We start from the raw sequence: 22,608 nt of genomic DNA on the forward strand, positions 1-22,608 counted from the left end.
TGTGCTAACTTTTTTTCAGCTTTTGTTCATGTAATTCCTTTACTACCCCATTAGAATTTGAAGTCTTGTAGATTTTTGAAGAACAAGTGAGGTTTTGGATGGTATGCAGTCACATTAAATAAATGTTGGATATGTAAAAAGCAAAAAATATGGGAAAATGATAGGAAAGGACGGTAAAAGAAACACTTCATTGGGCACACTGAAAGACTGCAAGCATTTCAAAGATGTTTTCAGTATCTCATGAAGTCCCAAACTGCTATCATGGTGAGTAAAAACACTGGTAGCATCACTACAGCTATACCACTTTCTCCTTAACCAGGAATAGTCTAGGTGCATTCTGCCTCTATAATCTCTGCTGTACTCTCAGGGGCACAGCATATCCTGCATTATGGAAGAGGTCTACAGCGTGCTGGTGCAGCAAGTTCTTTAGGTCTTGACCACATATCAAGAGACATTTAACACTTTCCTGGAGCTTCCTTGGAGGCATACTACTAATTTGTCCCACTGATGACGTTAAAGCCCAGCCCTGAGGGTCCTCTCCTCAGGTTGATAGATTCCTCCTGGACTAAATAATCCACTTGTCCTTTTATGTCTTACTATTCCTGACATGGAAGCCTGGAGTCAGCTCTTCCTCAGCACAGACAAGGTGACTCACAATCTGCACTAAAGTATTATTTAAGTCTTTAAAGTGTTTAATGAAAACACTTTAATTCGGCCATACTAGCTCCGCAGGATCGCCATCACTGACGGTATGGCCCACCCAATCGCACAGTGACAGAGAATATGCTATATACTCACCAAAACCAGGCAGAAATGTCATACAACCTGGACACACCAGGCGCTGGGCCTCCCAAGCTTGGAGAGCACAGTAAAGAGACCCCAGGACTTCTCAGAAAGCATTGGGACTAGCGACCCAGTCTCCAGTTACAGCGGGACTTGGCGGCGGAGCAGCACTGAGCTGGCGGGGCACAACAACCCTCCAGTTTAAGACTAACCAGGGCCAAACCAGAGAACAGAGAGCCTGGTTACCCCATCCCTGCTGATGTGACCACCCTGAAATCTCCAGCTGCAGCAAGACCTCAGAACCTGGCAGTGACAGCAGCACAGATCTGGCGGAGCACATCAAAGAAGCAGGGCCAAACCAGAGAGCAGAGAGCCCCAGATACCACTATCTCTGCCAAGTGACCTGCCTGTAAGTGAGTGCACCCTTGAGAATCTGCGGTTCCCCAGATCCTGGGTCCTTCTAGAACAGAAGCCAGGCATCGAACCCCCTCCCACCCACATACCCACTTTGGGAAACAGAGGGGCACTAGGGACATTGAAGTTCCTGCCCTGTGGGTCTAACTGAAAAGTTAAGGCATTTAATGCCAGAAATTGCGCTGCAAACATCATTAGCACCTGCGACATATACAGTGCAGAGCCCCTCCCACACACTCAAGGGTTCAACATTAGCCATCACTCTGTCCCTCGAGACACACATCCACGCACACTTACACACACACACACACACATACAAACACACACACACACACACACGCTTGCATTTGCCCCATTTGCGCCTGCGTACTTTCCTCCCACAGGTACAGCTAGTCCTCAGCACACGCCGAGAGTTCTCAGCTTCCTGAAGAACTCTCCAGACACCAGAGAGAGACAGCACCAGTCTGATCTGCAGAATCCAAAAACAAACAGGGAAGGTTTCAGATAAGCCAATGGCCAGGGGTAGGCGAAAGAACACTTCCAACATAAATCAGGACATCATGACTTCACCAGCAAACCCCAAAATCGATGGATACTCCAATTCAGCAGAAGCACAGGAAAATGATTTTAAAGCCATGCTTGCCCAATTATTTGAGGCTCATAAGGGGGAAATGAACAAGTCTTTCAAAGAGATGGCCAGTCAATTGGAGGCAAAGAAAGAAGAAATAGACAATATCCTTAAAGAAACACAGGCAAACATATCCAAACAAATAGATACACAAGTAGAGGAAAAATTAGTGGCATATAAAAAGGAAATGAAAAGAGAAATATAGGCCATCGTAGAGAGACAGGAATCCAAATTCAAACACATGAAAGAAATGGTGGAAGGCATGAAAACAGAATTAGAATCAATAAAGAAAACACAAAATGAGAAAACCCTTAAGCTGGAGAACTTGGAGAAAAGATCAGGAACCACAAAAGTAAGCATCACCAACAGAATGCAAGAGATGGAAGAGAGAATCTCTGGAGCTGAAGACATACTTGCAGAAATGGATACTCCTCTCAAAGAAAAAGTAAAATCAGAAAAGTTCCAATCACAAAATATCCAAGAAATCAAGGATGCTATGAAAAGACAAAATCTAAGAATAATAGGAATTCATGAAAAAGAAGACTCCAGGCTCCAAGGTCCAGAAAATATTTTCAAGAAAATCATAGAAGAAAATTTTCCCAACTTAAAGAAAGAGATGTCCATAAATATACAAGAGGCCTACAGAACTCCAAATACACTAGACCAGAAAATAAACACATCACGTCACATCATAGTCAAAACACTAAATCTACAGAACAAAGAAAAGATATTAAAAGCAGCAAGGGAAAAAGGCCAAGTAACATATGAAGGCAGACCTATCAGAATCACACCGGACTTCTCATTAGAAACTATGAAAGCCAGAAGGGCCTGGGCAAGTGTCATGGAGACTCTAAGAGATCACAAATGTCAACCCCCCAAAAAAATGTTTTTTTTTAATTTTTCATCAATTACACTTTATTCATTCAGCATCCCCCCATAAACCCCTCCCTCCTCCCCTCCCAATCCCACCCTCCCTCCTCCCTCTGCATGCATGCCACTCCCCAAGTCCACTGATAGGGGAGGTTCTCCTCTCCTTTCTGATCTTAGTCTATCAGTTCATATCAAAAGTGGCTGCATTGTCCTCTACTATGGCCTGGTAAGGTTGCTCCCCCCCAGGGGGAGGTGATCAAAGAGCAGGCCAATCAGATTATGTCAGAGGCAGTCCCTCTTCACATTACTATGTAACCCAATTGGACTCTGAACTGCCTGGGCTACATCTGTGCAGAGGTTCTAGGTTATCTCTATGAATAGTCCTTGGTTGGAGTATGAGTCTCTGGGAAGTTCCCTGTGTTCAAATTTTCTTGTTCTGTTGCTCTCCTTGTGGAGACCCTGTCCTGTCCAGCTCTTACTATTTCCCAGTTCTTACCTGAAATTCCATTCACTCTGCCCAACAGTTGCCCATCAGGCTCAGCATCTGCTTTGATAGTCTGTAGGGCAGAGGGTTTCAGAGGCCCTCTGTGGTAGGTTCCTAGGTTCTTTCCTGTTTTCTTCTTCTTCTGATGTCCATCCTCTTTACCTTTCCATATGGAGATTGGACATTTTAGTTAGGGTCCTCTCTCTTGCTTAGTTTCTTTAGATGCACAGGTTTTAGTGGGTTTGTCCTATGTTGTATGTTTATATGAGTGAGTAGATATCATGTGTGTCTTTTTGCTTCTGGGACAACCTACTCAGGATGATCCTTTCCAGATCCCACTACTTACCTGCAAATTTCATGATTTCCTTATTTTTCATTGCTGAGTAATATTCCATTGTGTAGATGTACCACAATTTCTGCATCCATTCTTCAGTTGAGGGGCATCTAGGTTGTTTCCAGCTTCTGGCTATTACAAATAAAGCTGCTACAAACATGGTTGAAAAAATGTCCTTTTTGTGTACTTGAGCCTCTTTTGGATATATGCCCAGGAGTGGTATGGCTGGACCTTGAGGAAGCGCTATTCCTAGTTGTCTGAGAAAGCACCAGATTGATTTCCAGAGTGGTTGTACTACCCTGCAAAGTTTTCAATCAACATAGATGGAGAAAACAAAATATCCCATGACAAAACTAAATTTACACAATATCTACACAGCAAACCAACCCTACAGAAGATACTAGAAGGAAAACTCCAATCCAATGAAAACAAATTCACCCAAGAAAACAGGGCATACTGATTATATCCCATCAAAAATGAAAAGAAAACATGCAATGAAACAGGGTTAGATCACTGACTCCATTACAAAAGGAACTAACATGCATTGGTCATTATTATCTATCAATATCAATGGACTCAACTCACCAATAAAAAGACACAGGCTAACAGAATGGTTAAGGAAACAGGATCCAACATTCTGTTGCATCCAAGAAACACACCTATGCAACAAAGATAAACACTACCTCAGAGTAAAGGGCTGGAAAACAGTTTTTCAAGCAAATGGTTCCAGAAAACAAGCTGGAGTAGCCATCCTAATATCTAATAAAATAGACTTTCAACCCAAGTTAATCAAAAAAGATAAGGAGGGCCACTATATTCTCATCAAAGGAAAAATCCACCAAGAGGACATCACAATCTTGAATATCTATGCCCCAAATACAAGAACACCGACATTCGTAAATAAAACATTATTAAAGCTTAATTCATACATTGATCCTAATACCTTAATAGTGGAAGACTTCAACACTCCATTCTCACCAAGGGACAGATCAACTAGACAGACACCAAATAGGGAAATAAAAGCACTCACAGAATCCCTAAATCAAATGGACCTAATAGACGTCTACAGATCATTTCACCCAAACTCAAAAGAGTACACCTTCTTTTCAGCACCGCATGGAACCTTTTCCAAAATAGACCATAGAGTGGGTCACAAAGCAAGCCTCAACAGATACAAAAAGATTGAAATAATCCCTTGTATACTATCTGACCACCATGGACTAAAGCTAGACATAAAGTTAGACATCAACAACAACAGAAACAACAACAAGCCGACACACACATGGAAACTGAACAACTTACTACTCAATGACAGCTGGGTTAAGGAAGAAATAAAGAAAGAAATTAAAGACTTTCTAGAATTCAATGAAAAGGAAGGCACAACATACCCAAATTTATGGGACACATTGAAAGCAGTGCTCAGAGGAAAATTTATAGCACTAACTGCCTGCTAGAAGAAATTTGTAACATCACATACAAACAACTTAATGGCCCAACTGAAAAACCTAGAAAAAAAAAGAAGCAGATACACCCAAGGAGCAGACGGCTGGAAATAATCAAACTAAGGGCTGAAATCAATCAACTAGAAACAAATAAAACTATCCAAAGAATCAATGAAACAAAAAGCTGGTTCTTTGAGAAAATCAACAACATAGACAAACCCTTAGCCAAACTAACTAAAAAGCAGAGAGAAACTATCCCGATCAGCAAAATCAGAAATGAAAATGGGGACATAACCACAGACATTGAGGAAATCCAAACAATTATTAGGTCATACTACAAAAGCCTATATGCCACAAAATTTGAGAATCTAAATGAAATGGATAATTTTCTTGAAAGATTCCATCTACCAAAACTAAATGAAGATCAGGTAGAAAGACTGAATAACCCTATATCTCCCAAGGAAATTGAAGCAGTCATTAACAGTCTCCCCTCCAAAAAAAGCCCTGGACCAGATGGCTTCAGCGCAGAATTCTACAAGACCTTCAAAGAAGTGCTAACTCCATTTCTCCTCAAGCTATTCCACAAAATAGAAACAGAAGGAACACTACCCAACTCATTCTATGAATCCACAGTCACCTTGATACCTAAACCACACAAAGACCCAACAAAAATAGAAAACTTCAGGCCTATCTCTCTTATGAACATTGACGCAAAAATACTCAATAAAATACTTGCAAACCGAATCCAAGAACATATCAAAGATATCATCCACCATGACCAAGTAGGCTTCATCCCAGGCATGCAAGGGTGGTTCAACATACGGAAATCCATCAATGTAATCCACGACATAAACAAACTGAAGGAGAAAAACCACATGATCATCTCCTTAGATGCCGAAAAAGCATTTGACAAAGTCCAACACCCATTCATGTTTAAAGTCTTGGAGAGATCAGGGATACAAAGATACATACCTAAAGATAGTAAAGGCAATATACAGCAAACCTATAGCTAACATCAAACTCAATGGAGAGAATCTTAAATCAATCCCACTGAAATCAGGGACAAGACAAGGCTGCCCATTGTCCCCATATCTCTTCAACATAGTACTTGAAGTCCTAGCTAGAGCAATAAGACAACTAAAGGAGATCAAGGGGATACAGCTCGGAAAGGAAAAGGTCAAAGTGTCACTATTTGCAGATGATATGATAGTATACATGACCGACCCCAAAAATTCAACCAGAGAACTCCTTCAGCTGATAAACACCTTCAGCAAAGTGGCAGGATACAAAATCAACTCAAAAAAATCAGAAGCCCTCCTATATACCAAAGACAAAAAGGCTGAGAAAGAAAGTAGGGAAACAACACCCTTCACCATAGCCACTAATAACATAAAGTACCTTGGTGTGACTCTAACCAAGCAAGTGAAAGACCTGTTTGAGAAAAACTTCAAGTCTCTGAAGAAAGAAATTGAAGAAGATATCAGAAGATGGAAAGATCTCCCGTGCTCATGGATTGGTAGGATTAACATTGTGAAAATGGCCATACTGCCAAAAGCAATCTACAGATTCAATGCAATTCCCATCAAAATACCAACTCAATTCTTTACAGACCTTGAAAAAAAGATTCTCAGCTTCATATGGAGAAACAAAAAACCCAGAATCTCCAAAACAATCCTGTACAACAACAGATCATCTGGAGGTATCTCCGAGATCCCTGATCTCAAGCTGTACTACAGGACAACAGTAATAAAAACTGCATGGTATTGGCATAGAAACAGAAAGGAGGATCAATGGAACCACATAGAAGACCCAGAAATAAACCCACACACCTATGAATACTCGATATTTGACAAAGAAGCCAAATCCATTCAATGGAAAAAATACAGCCTCTTCAACAAATGGTGCTGGATCAACTGGATGTCTACATGCAGAAAAATGAAAATACATCCATATTTATCACCCTGCACAAAACTAAAGTCAAAGTGGATCAAGGACCTCAACATAAAACCAGATACCCTAAATCAATTGGTAAAAAAGTGGGGAACAGCCTAGAACTCCTTGGCACAGGAGGCAACTTCCTGAACAGAACACCAACAGCACAGGCTCTAAGAGCAACAATCAATAAATGGGGCCTCATGAAACTGAAAAGTTTCTGTAAGCAAAGGATACCGTCATCAAAACAAATGACTGCCTACAGATTGGGAAAGAATCTTCACTAACCCTTTATCTGACAGAGGACTAATATCCACTATATACAAAGAACTAAAGAAGCTGAAAAGCAGCAAACCAAGTAATCCAATTAAAAAATGGGGAACAGAGCTAAACAGAGAATTCTTGACAGAGGAATATCGAATGGCAGAAAAACACTTAAAAAATGCTCATCCTCATTAGCCATCAGGGAAATGCAAATCAAAATGACCCTGAGATATCACCTTACACCCATCAGAATGGCCAAGATGAAAAACTCAAGCAACAACACATGCTGGAGAGGTTGTGGAGAAAGGGGAACCCTCCTCCACTGCTGGTGGGAATGTAAACTGGTACAACCACTCTGGAAAGCTATCTGGCGCTTTCTAAGACAATTACGAATAGTGCTTCCTCAAGACCCAGCTATACCACTCCTAGGTATATACCCAAAGTTCATTCAAATACACAAAAGGGATACTTGCTCAACCATGTTTATAGCAGCTTTATTTGTAATAGCCAGAACCTGGAAACAACCCAGATGTCCATCAACAGAAGAATGGGTACAGAAATTGTGGTATTTTTACACAATGGAATACTACTCAGCAATCAAAAAGGAGGAAATCATGAAATTTGCAGGCAAATGGTGGGATCTAGAAAAGATCATTCTGAGTGAAATATCCCAAAAGGAGAAAGACAAACATGGGATATACTCACTTATATAGACCTATAAGATATGATAATCATAATGAAATCTATACACCTAAAAAAGATAATCAATTGAGCGGACATGGGGCAAGAAGATCAATCCTCGTTTAGAAAGACAGATGGATGTGAATTGAACGTATGACAGGAGTCTACTGAGCGCATCTGAAAGACACTAACTAGCAGTTTTTTCAAAGCAAAGACTCATGACCAAACCTTTGGCAGAATACAGGGAATCATAAGAAAGAAGGGGAGTTAGTCTGATGGGGAAAGGATAGGAGCTCTACAAGGACCAAATATATCTGGGCACAGGGTCTTTTCTGAGACTGACATTCAACCAAGGACCATGTATGGATATAACCTAGAACCTCCACTCAGATGTAGCCTGTGGTAACTCAGTAACCAATTGGTTTCCCAAAGTGAGGGTAACAAGGACTATTTCTAACAGGAACTCAATGGCTGGCTTTTTGGCCTCCCCACCCCCGAAGGGAGGAGCAGTCCTGTTAGGCCACATAGGAGGGCTTTTCAGCCAGTCCTGAAGATACCTGATAAAACAGGATTGGATGAATGGGGAGGAGGTCCACCCCTATCAGTGTACTTGGAAAGGGTCAGGGAGAAGCTGAGGGAGGGAGGGTGGGATTGGGAGTGAATAAGGGAGCAGGATACAGCAGGGATACAGAGTTAATAAAATGTAACTGATAAAAAAATAAAAAAAAGAAAACACTTTAATTCAATTCAATCCATACAGAAACAAATGAAATAAAGTAACTTGAGATGAACAAAAGCTAGATTGGTTTTTACTATAACTATATAGAAGCTATGATAATAGAAGATCTTCAGGCTATTAATAGTTGACAGAAAAAAAGATCTGAAGGAAGAAATAATGGAAATCAGAAATGAAAAGTTCCCAAAAATATAAATAGTAGCTTACTGAAAAATAAGCAATGCAAAGTTTATGACATGAGCAGAACAAAGTAAAACAAACACAAAATATGAAATAGAATTTTAAAACACAGGAATAATGATGAAGGCTTACTCCACCAGACATGAAACAAGACCTAAACGTAATGCAATAATAAATACCTTGGCAGTGATAGGTGTAGAAAATACTGGTATGAAAACTGATAACTCATTGGGTTAGAATTGGAGGCCTTCTTAGCTGGGTCGATGGTTGACTCAATAACATATTTCCTGCAGAAACACGAAGACCTAAGCTTGAATCCCTGGCCCCCAAACAAAACTCGAAGCATCTACAGTCTGAGCTTTCAGAGGATGAAACAAGAGGATCCTGGAAGCTTGTTGGATAGCCAGTCTAGTTGAATCAGTAAGCTTCAGGTTCATGGAAAGATTGAAAAAATGAAATGGAATAAACATAATTAAACTGGAAATATATGTGTGTATAATATATTCAAAAATAAAATGGAATTTTTGTTTGAAAACAATGAAATGCAAAACTAACAAGAAAAGACCATTAAAACAAAAATGGGCAAAACAAACAAACAAACAAACAAACAAAAAAAACCTCCAAAGGTCCACAAAACACCATGGAGTTTGTTGTGTTCATCAAATATTTTTCCCCTGCTTCAGAGTGTTTCACCACACCTGGCTTTGTATTTTCATGACTATATCTTATTGTGCTTACGTGCAGGAAAATAATCATCACCAAGATTAGTTTACTTAAATATAAAATGGAAAGATACTATGACTACTGATGACTGAACATAAAATAATTTTCTTTGCATTGTGTACTTTATATTTTATATTAATTACAGGTTATTTACCTTGTATCCCAGCTGTAGTCCCCTCCCTCATTCCCTCCCAATCACACCCTCCTTCCCTCATCTCCTCCCTGCCCCTTTCTAAGTCCACTGATAGGGGAGGTCCTCCTCCCCTTCCATCTTACCCTAGTTTATCAGGTCTCATCAGGACTGGCTGCAATGTCCTCCTCTGTAGCTTAGCAAGACTGCTCCTCTTTATTTTTGGGGGGAGGTGTCAAAAAGCCTAACACTGAGTTTATGTCAGAGACAGTCCCTGTTTCCCTTACTAGGATACCCACTTGGTTACTGAACTGACATGGGCTAAGTCTGAGCAGGGGTTCTAGGTTATATCCAGAGAATCAGTCTCAGAAAAGACCTCTGTGCCCAGATATATTGGGTCCTTGTGGACCTCCTGTCCTCTCCTGGTCTTACCAACTCCCCCTTCTTATATATAATTCCCTGCACTCTGCACAAGGTTTGTTTATGAGTCTTAGCATCTGCTTTGATACACTGCTAGGTAGAGTCTTTCAGAAGCCCTCTATAGTAGGCTGCTGTCCTGTTTCTTGTTTTCTCCTTCTGCCGATGGTCATCTCATTTGTCTTTCTAAGTGAGGATTGATCATCTTACTCTGGGTCCTCTTTCTTGTTTAGCTTCTTTGAGTGTACAGATTTTAGTATGCTTATCCTATCTTTTAGGTCTAGTATCCACTTATAAGTAACCATATAATATGTGACTCTTTCTGCTTCTGGGATACCTCACTCAGGGTCATCTTTTCTAGATTCCACCATTTGTCTGCAAATTTCATGATTTCCTTGTTTTTAATTGCTGAGTAGTATTCCATTGTGTAAATATACCACAATTTCTGTATCCATTCCTCAGTTGATAGACATTTGGGTTATTCCAGATTCTGACTATTATGAAAAAAACTGCTATGAACATGGTTGAACAAGTGTCCTGGTTGTGTACTTGAGCATCTTTTGGATATATGCCTAGGAGTGGTATAGCTGGATCTTGAGGAAATGCTATTCCTAGTTGTCTGAGAAAGCGCCAGACTGATTTCCAAAGTGGTTGTACAAATTTACATTCAAACCAGCAGTGGAGTAGGGTTATCCTTTCTCCACAACCTCTCCAGCATGTGTTGTCACTTGAGTTTTTGATCTTAGCCATTCTGATGGGTGTAAGGTGAAATCTCAGGGTTGTTTTGATTTGCATCTTCCTGGTGGCTAAGGACATTGAGCATTTCTTTAGGTGTTTCTCTGCCGTTCTATGTTCCTCTACAGAGAATTTCTGTCTATCTTTGTACCCAGTTTTTTAATTGGATTACTTGATGTGTTGCTTTTTAACTCCTTTAGTTCTTTATAAATTCTGTATATTAGTCCTCTGTCAGATATAGGGTTGGTAAAGATCTTTTCCCAGTCTGTAGGCTGTCGTTTTGTATAAAATAAGTTTTTAAACATTGAAGATGCTCAATAATAATTAGCTCTTTTCCATAGTTACTAAATTTGTTTTAGAATGGAGCACTCCTTCATAGACTTTAATATTCATTTATTTTCTTTACACAAACTTGTATTTTCTGTTTTTTTTTATAATTGCAGTTAATGCTTTATTTTGATAAATGTTTTAAGATTCACAAATATTTCCCAGACTATACTCTATATCTTGAATCCTTTTACATAATTGTGTGTATTTCATGTTGATCACTTGAATGCTCATGAATAAGGAGATTGGTAAATACATTACTTAAGGACATTTTCATAAAAATCTATCATTTGTCTTTGAATTACCTTATTTTACTGAACACAGAGACCTTAAGTGTTCAATCTCTTTTCTATCTGTTAGCTTTTGCTGTGGAACAAACACTCAAAAACTCAAATAGTAAATGCTTACTCGACTCATCATTGTAATAGCAGTCCGTATGGTATGAACATGGCTCTCCATAACTGTCTGAGTTCACTTGTCTCTGAAATTAACGTTGAAGGCTGAGACAGCTAGTATATGCCTCCACAAGTCTTTTACCTTCCAGGAAGCAATGACAGTTTTAAGAATGGCTGTTTCCAAGGATAGAGACTCAGACTTTATTTTTTTTAATTTATTTATTTTTTATTAATTACAGTGTATTCACTTTGTATCCCAACTGTAGGCCCCTCCCTGGACCCCTCCCAATCCCATCCTCTGTCCCTCATTTCCACCCATGCACCTCCCCCAGTCCACTGATAGGGGAGGTCATCCTCCCCTTCCATCTGATCCTAATCTATCAGGTCTCATCAGGAGTGGATGCCTTGTCTTCCTCTGTGGCCTGGTAAGGCTGAACCCCCCCCCTTAGGGGTAGGTGATCAAAGAGCAGGCCACTGAGTTCATGTCAGAGACAGTCCCTGTTCCCATTACTAGGGAACCCACTTGTAACAGTGAGCTGTAATGGGCTATATCTGTGCAGGGGTTCTAGGTTATCTCCATGAATGTTCCTTAGTTGGAGTATCAGTCTCAGAAAAGATTCCTGTGCCCAGATTTTTTTCTTTTTTTCTCTCCTTGTAGAGCTCCTGTCCCCTCCAGATCTTTCCATATTCCCCTTCTTTCATAAGATATCCTGTACTCTGCCCAAAGTTTGGCTATGAGTTTCATCATCTTTGATACCCTGCTAGGTAAGGTCTTACAGAATCACTCCATGGTAGGTTGCTGTCCCATTCCCTGTTTCTCCCTCTCCTGATGTCCATACACTTTGCCTTTCTGAATGAGGATTGATCATCTTACCCAGGGTCCTTCTTCTTACCCAGGGTCTTAGCTATATTAGGTGTACAAGACTTTATCTTTTGATAGCAGAAACTATAACAAAGAATTAGTGAGTATGCTACAGTGGGAAATTTGCACTGATGACTGATTAGTCTAGACAAACTACAATATATTTTTGTCATAAACAAAATAAACTGACAGCTGAAAATGTTCCTAATTTTCCCTTGATCTATTAACGTCTTTAGAAATGCATGACGTCCAGTCCAAAGCAAAAGTTTGCAGTTTCTTTCTTTTTATATTCACAAGACCTACTTACCCACCACAGTGCTAGTTATCTCAGAAAACTGGAATGACTTCTTACATCCTTAAAGACTGACATTAAAACCTGTCTTCTATGGACTGAATCTAGGACAACACTGTTAAAAAGATGAGAGGGTGATGACAGTACACATAAGGACTTTAATATCCCCAAATCAGTCACCAATAGAAAGTTAAAAAAGTACTCACAAAATTTTAAACAGTCTGCCTCAGGCAATCTCAAAAAAACATTTGACATTTAATTTAATGGAAAAATGTAGCTTTTGTAACAAAAAAAGTTTTGACAAGTGAGTAACTTTAAGACAATAAAATCAGGTCAGTGATGCTTATGATAATCTCAACATTTTTTAATTTATTTTTTATTTAGTACAATTTATTCACTTTGTATTCCAGCTGTATTTCCCTCAGTCATCCCTTCCCAATTCCACCCTCTCTCCTTCTTCTCCTTCCATACCCCTCCCTCAAACCACTGATAGAAGAGTTCCCCAGGGGGAGGTGATCAAAGAGGCAGCCACTGAGTTCACATCAGAGATAACCCTTGTTCCCTTTACTAGGGAACCCACTTGGAGACTGAGTTGCAATGGGTTACATCTATGCAGGGGGTCTTGGTTATCTTCATGAATTGCCCTTGGTTGTAGTATCAGTCTCAGAAAATAACACTGGGCCCAGATTTTTTTGTTAAGGTGCTTCATCTCAACATTTTTAAAAATTTTAACAACCAGAAATTGGAAGCTGTGTATTTTTATCTTTGCATGTAATAGATGCTGTAGCGTGAAAAGCTACCTCACATGAAACATTTTTAGATTTCAATGATGCCTAGGCTTGCAAAAGCTTAATGAACCTAAAATAAGTTTTATCCATGCCCTACTTTTATAACACATCTATAAAGGAATTCAGCCTTATCACAGTAGCATTTTTTTAAGTAATAATTCTTATTTGACTTGGCAGCAATAGTAACTATTGTCAATGGGACTGAGGGACTGAGAGAGCTACCTTTTAGAAGATGATCAAAGAATGACTCTTGTAACTATGGTCCTCACTACTTGGACTGACCAAATTTCATGCATCCATCCTTATTATGTGAATCTAGATCAGTGGATGCTGCAAGGGCTATATCATTGCTTATGATTTATTTTTGATAGCTTATGCAACAATAATGGCATGCTGCCCCCCCGCCTGCCTGCCTGCCCACCTGAATATCTAGTTCCTAAATTTTCTTCTATCTTGTATCATTTCATTTCTTAAAAAATCATAAAGTTTATTTTATAAAAGAATAACTTACACTTGTTTAATGATTGCAATTATAAATCACGACTAGTTGAAAAGCATTTACAGGCTGGAGAGATAGCTGAGCCAGTACAGTGTTTGTTTTATAGGCAGGAAGACCTGAGCTCAACACCTAAAACCCATTTTAAAGATGAGCATATCGTTGTATACTTACAGTCTCAGTACTAGAGATCCTTTCTGCTCACTGGTAGAGTGGTTAGCCTATTTGGTGATTTCCAGGCCAATGACAGACTTCTGTCTCAAAAATGAAAGGTAAATGACAGGAGAGGTATGACAACTAAACTTGTCCTCTGGCCTTTGCATAATGCTCATAAGAAAAGAGTTTCAGGTTCACATGGGTTGAAAAAGGAAACTCAGCTGAGTATGGTGGTGCATGCCTTTAATTCCAGAACTCAGGGAGGTAGAGGCAGTTGGATCTTTGTGAGTTCAGGGCCAGCCTGGGCTACAAAGTGAGTCTAGGACATACAAGGCTACACAGAGAAACCCTGACTTGAAAAACAAAAACAAACAGAAAAGAAAAAAGAAAAATAAAGAAAAGAAAGCCCCAATTTACAAGAAGATAGATAGATAGATAGATAGATAGATAGATAGATAGATAGATAGATAGATAGATAGATAGATAGATAGATAGGACGTTTGACCAAATGTACCAATGAATTGCTGTTTCCAAGTACAGGTACTTACGAAAGTTTTGCTCATTAGTCATTCTTACCACCTCATTTTGATAGTAATGCTTAACAGTTTCTTGGGCACCCCTCCACACATGCACTGAACATAAGTCTTCAAAGATCTATTAACACTTCTTGCCTTACTTTTTGATTATTATAATACCAGAATGCCAATACAACCTCAGGGAATCTTGGAAACATCCTCAATTCCTGCTCACTCATCCCTGAAATTTCCCTGGTTCTTGTCTTTTCCAAAGACTTAGTTGTTGAACTTTTCCTCTGATTTCAGGAGCTGCCTCATATTGTTCCATTAAGGCTCTTTTTAATGTGTAAATTTGTGGTCTCTTGCTTTTCTTATAAATAAAAAATATTTGTAACTGAAATTGAGCATTCAAAAAAAAAAAAAAACCCTCTCGTTTATGAAAACCCCAAGCTGGATCGATTGTCTTTATTACCTTATGAAAAGAATAAAAAATAAAATTTCCTCCCATAGGCAAAAAATGAACACAAGAGGCTGATTACACAATTTTTCCTTGATTTTAATACTCCCACAACATTGTGAGCTGATAGGAAAAATGAACACAGCTACAGGAATCAAATATAACTTTCCTGAAGTGACAGGATTAAGCTGAGTTGAAATGAGTAAGAGGTGTTGGCTGAGACAAGAAAGATCCAGAGTATTTCAGACATGAGACATAACATGATTAGATATCTCAATGTGGAGCAAAGTATTTTCTGGATTACTGGACTACAAAGACCAAGACAGGATGACTGGAGAGATAAGTGACTGCTAACTCACACAAGTGATAAAAAGTAAGAATGCTTTGGGATGAAGATGATGTTAGAGTGAAAAAACAATTATGAAGCTATTATTTATAATGTCTTCTCTGATACTTTCCTCAGAAACTTCCATGTATTCTTGCAATTTGTGTTGGAGTTAAGGTAATCATATTACCCAGATCACAGCTATCAGTATCCCAAAGCTCTTCTTTTTTAATTACACTTTATTCACTTTGTTTCCCCCCATAAACCGTCCCTACTCCCCTCCTAATCCCACCTTCCATCTGCCTTCTTCATGCATGCCCCTCCCCAAGTCCATTGATAGGGGAGGTCCCCCTCTCCTTCCTTTTGATCTTAGTCTATCAGGTCTCATCAGGAGTGACAGCATTGTCATCTTCTGTGGCCTGATAAGGCTGATCCTCCCTCAGGGGGAGGTGATCAAAGAGCAGGCCAATCAACTGTCATGGGCTACATCTGTGCAGGGGTTCTAGATTATCTCCATGCATGGTACTTGGTTGGGGTATGAGTCTCTGGGAAGAACCCTGTGTTCAAATTTTCTGGTTCTGTTGTTCTCTTTGTGGAGTTCCTGTCCTCTCCAGATCTTACTATTTCCCACTTCTTTCATAAGATTCCATGTACTCTGCCCAACAGTTGGTCATAAGTCTCACCACCTGCTTTGATACTCTGCAAGACAGAACCTTTCAGAGACCCTCTGTGGCAGGTTCCTAACTTGTTTCATGTTTTCTTCTTCTGATGACCATTCTCTTTTCCTTTCAGGATGGGGATTGAGCATTTTAGTCAGGGCCCTCACTCTTGATTAGTTTCTTTAGATGTACATATTTTTTTTTAAATTTATCATCTGAAGTTTTATTTACTAGTAAATATTATATTACATTTTGTTTTCAATGCAGTTTATTCAGGAACCTTGAACAATCATCTGACCCTGGGGAAAGCCAGCCCACAGCTTAAATAGCCTCTGGGTAGCCAACCCCAGTGTGCCATGTGGGCAATGCAGATAGGTCCACATACATGGAAGCAAGCCAGATCTTTGGCCTTAGCCAAATGTGGAATTGTTCGTGACAGAGAGCACTCACCATCGGGAAGGTAGAAGGTGGAAACCAGCTCCATCTTTAAGGCACAGCGTTCCACAGCTCTCTACAGTTCCCCATTTTTGTTTTAAACGCATCAGGCAAGAGTAGAGGTTTGATCTCTGATATTAGAAATAAATTGGGACTTTGTACTGATGTTCATTTAGCTGTCATCCACCCAAAGAGCATCAGACCCGTCCGATACCTTTTTCTCAGAGGTGGGACCTGGGGCATCAAACCGCATGCAATCAGACATGCTCTTCTCTGGGTCTACAGCAACTGACCCTGAGTGCAGTGCTTAGCCTCGCATCCTGAACATAACATTTTAGCTTTTTATGGTAGCCAACCATGCTTGGGGAGACTGTCCTGCTTCAATGGCTATAAAGGCCTGAATGGTCATGGCTGCATTACTCTGTTGTGAGACTCTAATCTTGCATATATAGCACAGGCAAACCAAGGAGACCAACACCAGAAGGCCTGCTAACGCTCCCATGCCCGCCCATTCCTTCAGATGATTAATGGCAGCAGCAATCCATGATGATAACCCTGTGGCTAGTCCTGCGTCCACTCTGGTAGACTTTACCATGACAATGGCCACTCACAGCTGCTCCATCGTAGTATCGAATTCTCCAGTCCAGTTACCTAAAATATAGCTTGACAATTGTTTAGACAGATTTGCAGCACAGGAAAAATTCTCATGTTGTATGCTAGTGACTCAAAGTCCAGCATATTTTCATTGACAGCAAAGTTCAGTGATTTGCCATAGGGTATCAATTTGCTCCTGCACGAGGTCAATCCTCTGACTGAACACCATCAAGCTTCCTTTTAGTTGAGCTTTTTGTACAACTAAGGCATGGGCTACATTGGCTAAAAGATTATTCAGGGTCTGAGCAGTCTGCCCATATGACTCATGGCTAATGCCCCTGTAGTAGCTCCAACAGCCGCCAATGAGATGGCAGTAACAGTGGCGGCTGTAGTTCCAAGATCCCTTTTCTGTCTGAAGAGACTCATAGTGTGAGGGGCATCAACGGGCACAGGCGCCCAGCAAGGCATGTGAGTAACTAGGGCATACCTAAAATCACTAGCATTCCAGCATTGGGCAAAAAAGCAAGTATCATTACCACAATTACTTGGCTCTATCTGGCTAATAATGAATAAAAATGGGGGATATAAACAAACAGGTGTGGGTTTATAGGAAATATTATGAGAAGCTTTAACCCCCTCATTGGAATATCCTGCATCAGTTCTAGAACTAGCAGTGGTGGAATCTGAGGTCTGAGTAGGTTCAGGAGACCATTGTCCCCAGGGGCGAGACATGCTCCACGTAAATTGACTAACTCCATGTTTTCCTCCACTTTTGAAAGTCCTTTAACGTTCTTAAATTATTTTTTCCCTTTTTTTTTTAAATTTTTCATCAATTACACTTTATTCATTCTGCATCCCCCCATAAGCCCCTCCCTCCTCCCCTCCCAATCCCACCCTCCCTCCTCCTTCTGCTTGCATGCCACTCCCCAAGTCCACTGATAGGGGAGGTTCTCCTCTCCTTTCTGATCTTAGTCTATCAGTTCACATCAAAAGTGGCTGCATTGTCCTCTACTATGGCTTGGTAAGGCTGCTCCACTCCAGGGGGAGGTGATCAAAGAGCAGACCAATCAGATTATGTCAGAGGAAGTCCCTCTTCACATTACTATGTAACCCAATTGGACTCTGAACTGCCATGGGCTACATCTGTGCAGGGGTTCTGGGTTATCTCTATGAATAGTCCTTGGTTGGAGTATGAGTCTCTGGGAAGTTAACTGTGTTCAAACTTTCTTGTTCTGTTGCTCTCCTTGTGGAGATCCTGTCCTGTCCAGCTCTTACTATTTCCCAGTTCTTACCTAAAATTCCATTCACTCTGCCCAACACTTGCCCATCAGGCTCAGCATCTGCTTTGATAGTCTGTAGGGCAGAGGGTTTCAGAGGCCCTCTGTGGTAGGTTCCTAGGTTGTTTCCTGTTTTCTTCTTCTTCTGATGTCCATCCTCTTTGCCTTTCTGGATGGGGATTGGACGTTTTAGTTAGGGTCCTCTCTCTTGCTTAGTTTCTTTAGATGAACAGGTTATAGTGGGTTTGTCCTATGTTGTATGTCTATATGAGTGAGTAGATACCATGTGTGTCTTTTTGCTTCTGGGGCAATTCACTCAGGATGATCCTTTCCAGATCCCACCATTTACCTGCAAATTTCGTGATTTCCTTATTTTTCATTGCTGAGTAATATTCCATTTTGTAGATGTACCACAATTTCTGCATCCATTCTTCAGTTGAGGGGCATCTGGGTTGTTTCCAGGTTCTGGCTATTACAAATAAAGCTGCTACAAACATGGTTGAGCAAATGTCCTTTTTGTGTACTTGAGCCTCTTTTGGATATATGCCCAGGAGTGGTATGGCTGGATCTTGAGAAAGCGCTATTCCTAGTTGTCTGAGAAAGCGCCAGATTGATTTCCAGAGGGGTTGTACAAGTTTACATTCCCACCAGAAGTGGAGAAGAGTTCCCCTTTCTCCACAACCTCTCCAGCATGTGTTGTCACTTGAGTTTTTGATCTTGGCCGTTCTCATGGGTGTAAGGTGAAATCTCAGGGTTGTTTTGATTTGCATTTCCCTAATGGCTAATGAGGTTGAGCATTTCTTTAAGTGCTTCTCTGCCATTCGACATTCCTCTGTCAAGAATTCTCTGTTTAGCTCTGTTCCTCATTTTTTAAGTGGATTACTTGGTTTGCTGCTTTTCAGCTTCTTTAGTTCTTTATATATACTGGATATGAATCCTCTGTCAGATAAAGGGTTGGTGAAGATTCTTTCCCAATCTGTAGGCAGTCCCTTCGTTTTGATGACGGTGTCCTTTGCTTTACAGAAGCTTTTCAGTTTCATGAGGTCCCATTTATTGATTGTTCTTCTTAGAGCCTGTGCTGTTGGTGTTCTGTTCAGGAAGTTTTCTCCTGTACCAATGAGTTCTAGGGTATTTCCCACTTTTTTTTTTTTCAAGCCGATTTAATGTGTCTGGTTTTATGTTGAGGTCATTGATCCACTTGGACTTCAGTTTTGTGCAGGGTGATAAGTATGGATCTATTTTCATTTTTCTACATGTAGACATCCAGTTGGACCAGCACCATTTGTTGAATTGCTATCTTTTTTCCATTGAATGGTTTTGGTGTCTTTGTCAAATATCAGGTGTCCATAAGTGTGTGGGTTTATTTCTGGGTCCTCTGTTCGGTTCCGTTGATCCACCATTCTGTTTCTATGAGAGTACCATGCAGTTTTTAAAACTGTTGCTCTATAGTACAGCTTAAGATCAGGGATGGAGATACCTCCAGAGGATCTTTTATTGTAGAGGATTGTTTTAGCAACTCTGGGTTTCTTGTTATTCCAGATGAAGTTGAGAATTTTACTTTCCAGGTCTGTAAAGAATTGTGTTGGTAATTTGATGGGCATTGCATTGAATCTGTAGATTGCTTTTGGTAAGATGGCCATTTTTACTATGTTAATCTTGCCAAGCCATGAGCATGGGAGATCTTTCCATCTTCTCATATCTTCTTCTAATTCTTTCTTCAGAGGTTTGAAATTTTTTTTCATACAAGTCTTTGACTTCCTTGGTTAGGGTTACTCCGAGGTACCTTATGTCATTTGTGGCTATTGTGAAGGGTGTTGTTTCCCTAATTTCTTTCTCAGCCCTTTTGTCTTTTGTATACAGGAGGGGTACTGATTTTTTTTGAGTTAATTTTGTATCCTGCCACTTTGCTGAAGGTGTTTATCAGCTGTAGGAGTTCCCTGGTAGAGTTTTTGGGGTCACTCACGTATACTATCATATCTTCTGCAAATAGTGATAATTTGACTTCTTCCTTTCCAATTTGTATCCCCTTGATCTCCTTCAACTGTCTTATTGCTCTAGCAAGGACTTCCAGAACTATGTTGAAGAGATATGGAGAGAGTGGGCAGCCTTGTCTTGTCCCTGATTTCAGTGGGATTGCTTTAAGTTTCTCTCCATTCAATTTCATGTTGGCTATAGGCTTGCTGTAAATCACCTTTACTATATTTAGATATGTGCCTTGTATCCCTGATATCTCCAATACTTTGAACATGAATGGATGTTGTATTTTGTCAAATGCTTTTTCAGCATCTAGGGAGAGTATCATGTGGTTTTTTTCTTTCAATTTGTTAATATGGTGGATCACATTGACGGATTTCCGTATATTGAACCACCCCTGCATACCTGGGATGAACCATACCTGGTCATAGTGGATAATATCTTTGATGTGTTCTTGTATTCGGTTTGCAAGTATTTTATTAAGTATTTTTGCATCAATGTTCATAAGGGAAATTGGCCGGAAATTCTCTCTTTGTTGAGTCTTTGTGAGGTTTAGGTACCAAGGTGACTGTGGCTTCATAGAATGAGTTTGGTAATGTTCCTTCTGTTTCTATTTTGTGGAATAGTTTGAAGAGAATTGATGTTAGCTCTTCTTTGAAGGTCTGGTAGAATTCTGCGCTGAAGCCATCTGGTCCTGGGATTTTTTTGGATGGGAGACTTTCGATGACCGCTTCTATTTCTTTGAGGGATATAGGTCTATTTAGTTGATTTACCTGGTCCTGATTCAGCTTTGGTAAGTCAAATCTATTAAGAAAATTGACCATTTCATTTAGATTGTCAAATTTTGTGACATATAGACTTTTGAAGTAAGTCCTAATGATTGTTTGGATTTCCTCAGTGTGTGTAGTTATATCCCCCTTTTCATTTCTGATTTTGTTGATTTGGGTGGTTTCTCTCTGCCTTTTAGATAGCTTGGCTAAGGGTTTGTCGATCTTGTTGATTTTCTCAAAGAAACAGCTCTTGGTTTCATTGACTCTTTGAATTGTTTTATTTGTTTCTAATTGATTGATTTCAGTCCTGAGTATGATTATTTCCAGCTATCTACTCCTTCTTCGTGTGTCTGCTTCTTCTTTTTCTAGGGTTTTTATGTGAGCCATTAAGTTGCTTGAATGAGCTGTCTCAAATTTCTTCTTGAAGGCACTTAGTGCTATGAACTTTCCTCTTAGCACTGCTTTCATTGTGTCCCACAAGTTTGGGTATGTTGTGTCTCCATTTTCATTGATTTCTAGAAAGACTTTAATTTCTTTCTTTATTTCTTCCCTGACCCCGCTGTCATTTAGTAACAGGTTGTTCAGTTTCCATGTGTGTGTAGGCTTTCTGTTATTTCTGTTATTGTTGAGGTCCAGCTTTATTCCATGGTGATCAGACAAGATACAAGGGATTATTTCAATCTTCTTGTATCTGTTGAGGCTTGCTTTGTGACCCACTATATGGTCTATTTTGGAGAAGGTTCCATGAGGTGCTGAGAAGAAGGTAAATTCTTTTGTGTTTGAGTGTAAAGTTCTGTAAATGTCTGTTGGGTCCATTTGATTCATGACCTCTGTCAGAGACATTGTTTCTTTGTTTAATTTCTGTTTTGTTGACCTGTCCTTTGTTGAGAGTGGCGTGTTGAAATCTCCCACTATTAATGTGTGGGGATCTATATGTGCTTTAAATTTTATCAATGTTTCTTTCACAAATGTGGGTGCCCTTGTATTTGGCGCATAGATGTACAGGATTGTGATGTCTTCCTGGTGGAATTTTCCCTTGATGAGTATGAAGTGTCCTTCCCCATCTCTTTTGATTAAGTTTGGTTGAAAGTCTATTTTATCAGATATTAGAATGGCTACTCCTGCTTGCTTCTTTGGTCTGTTTGTTTGGAAAGACGTCTTCCAACCCTTTACCCTCAAGTAATGTCTATCTTTGTGTCTTAGGTGTGTTTCTTGTATGCAACAGATTGCTGGGTTTAGTTTACATATCCATTCTGTTAATCTGTGTCTTTTTATTGGAGAGTTGAGTCCATTGATGTTGACAGAGATTAATGACCAGTGGCTGTTAGATCCCTTGATTTTGATGTTGGCTGTGGTCATCAGGTTGTGTGCTTGGTTGCTTTTTGTTTTACTGAAGTGAGGTTATATATTTCTTGTTTTTTCTTGAATGTAGCTAGTTTTCCTGGGTTGTGTTTTCCCTTCTTGTGTCTTCTGTAATGCTGGATTTGTTTGTAGGTAATGTTGAAATTTGTTTTTGTCATTGAATATATTGTT

General features: G+C 39.9%; 1 pseudogene; it reads right to left on the reverse strand.

Moving 5' to 3' along the window:
• Positions 1–230: 230 nt before the first annotated feature.
• On the reverse strand, positions 231–14,639 carry LOC110543119 (synaptojanin-2-binding protein-like; annotated as a pseudogene).
• Positions 14,640–22,608: the final 7,969 nt, after the last annotated feature.

This window comes from Meriones unguiculatus (assembly GCF_030254825.1).
Source record: "Meriones unguiculatus strain TT.TT164.6M chromosome X unlocalized genomic scaffold, Bangor_MerUng_6.1 ChrX_unordered_Scaffold_31, whole genome shotgun sequence".
NCBI lineage: Eukaryota > Metazoa > Chordata > Mammalia > Rodentia > Muridae > Meriones > Meriones unguiculatus.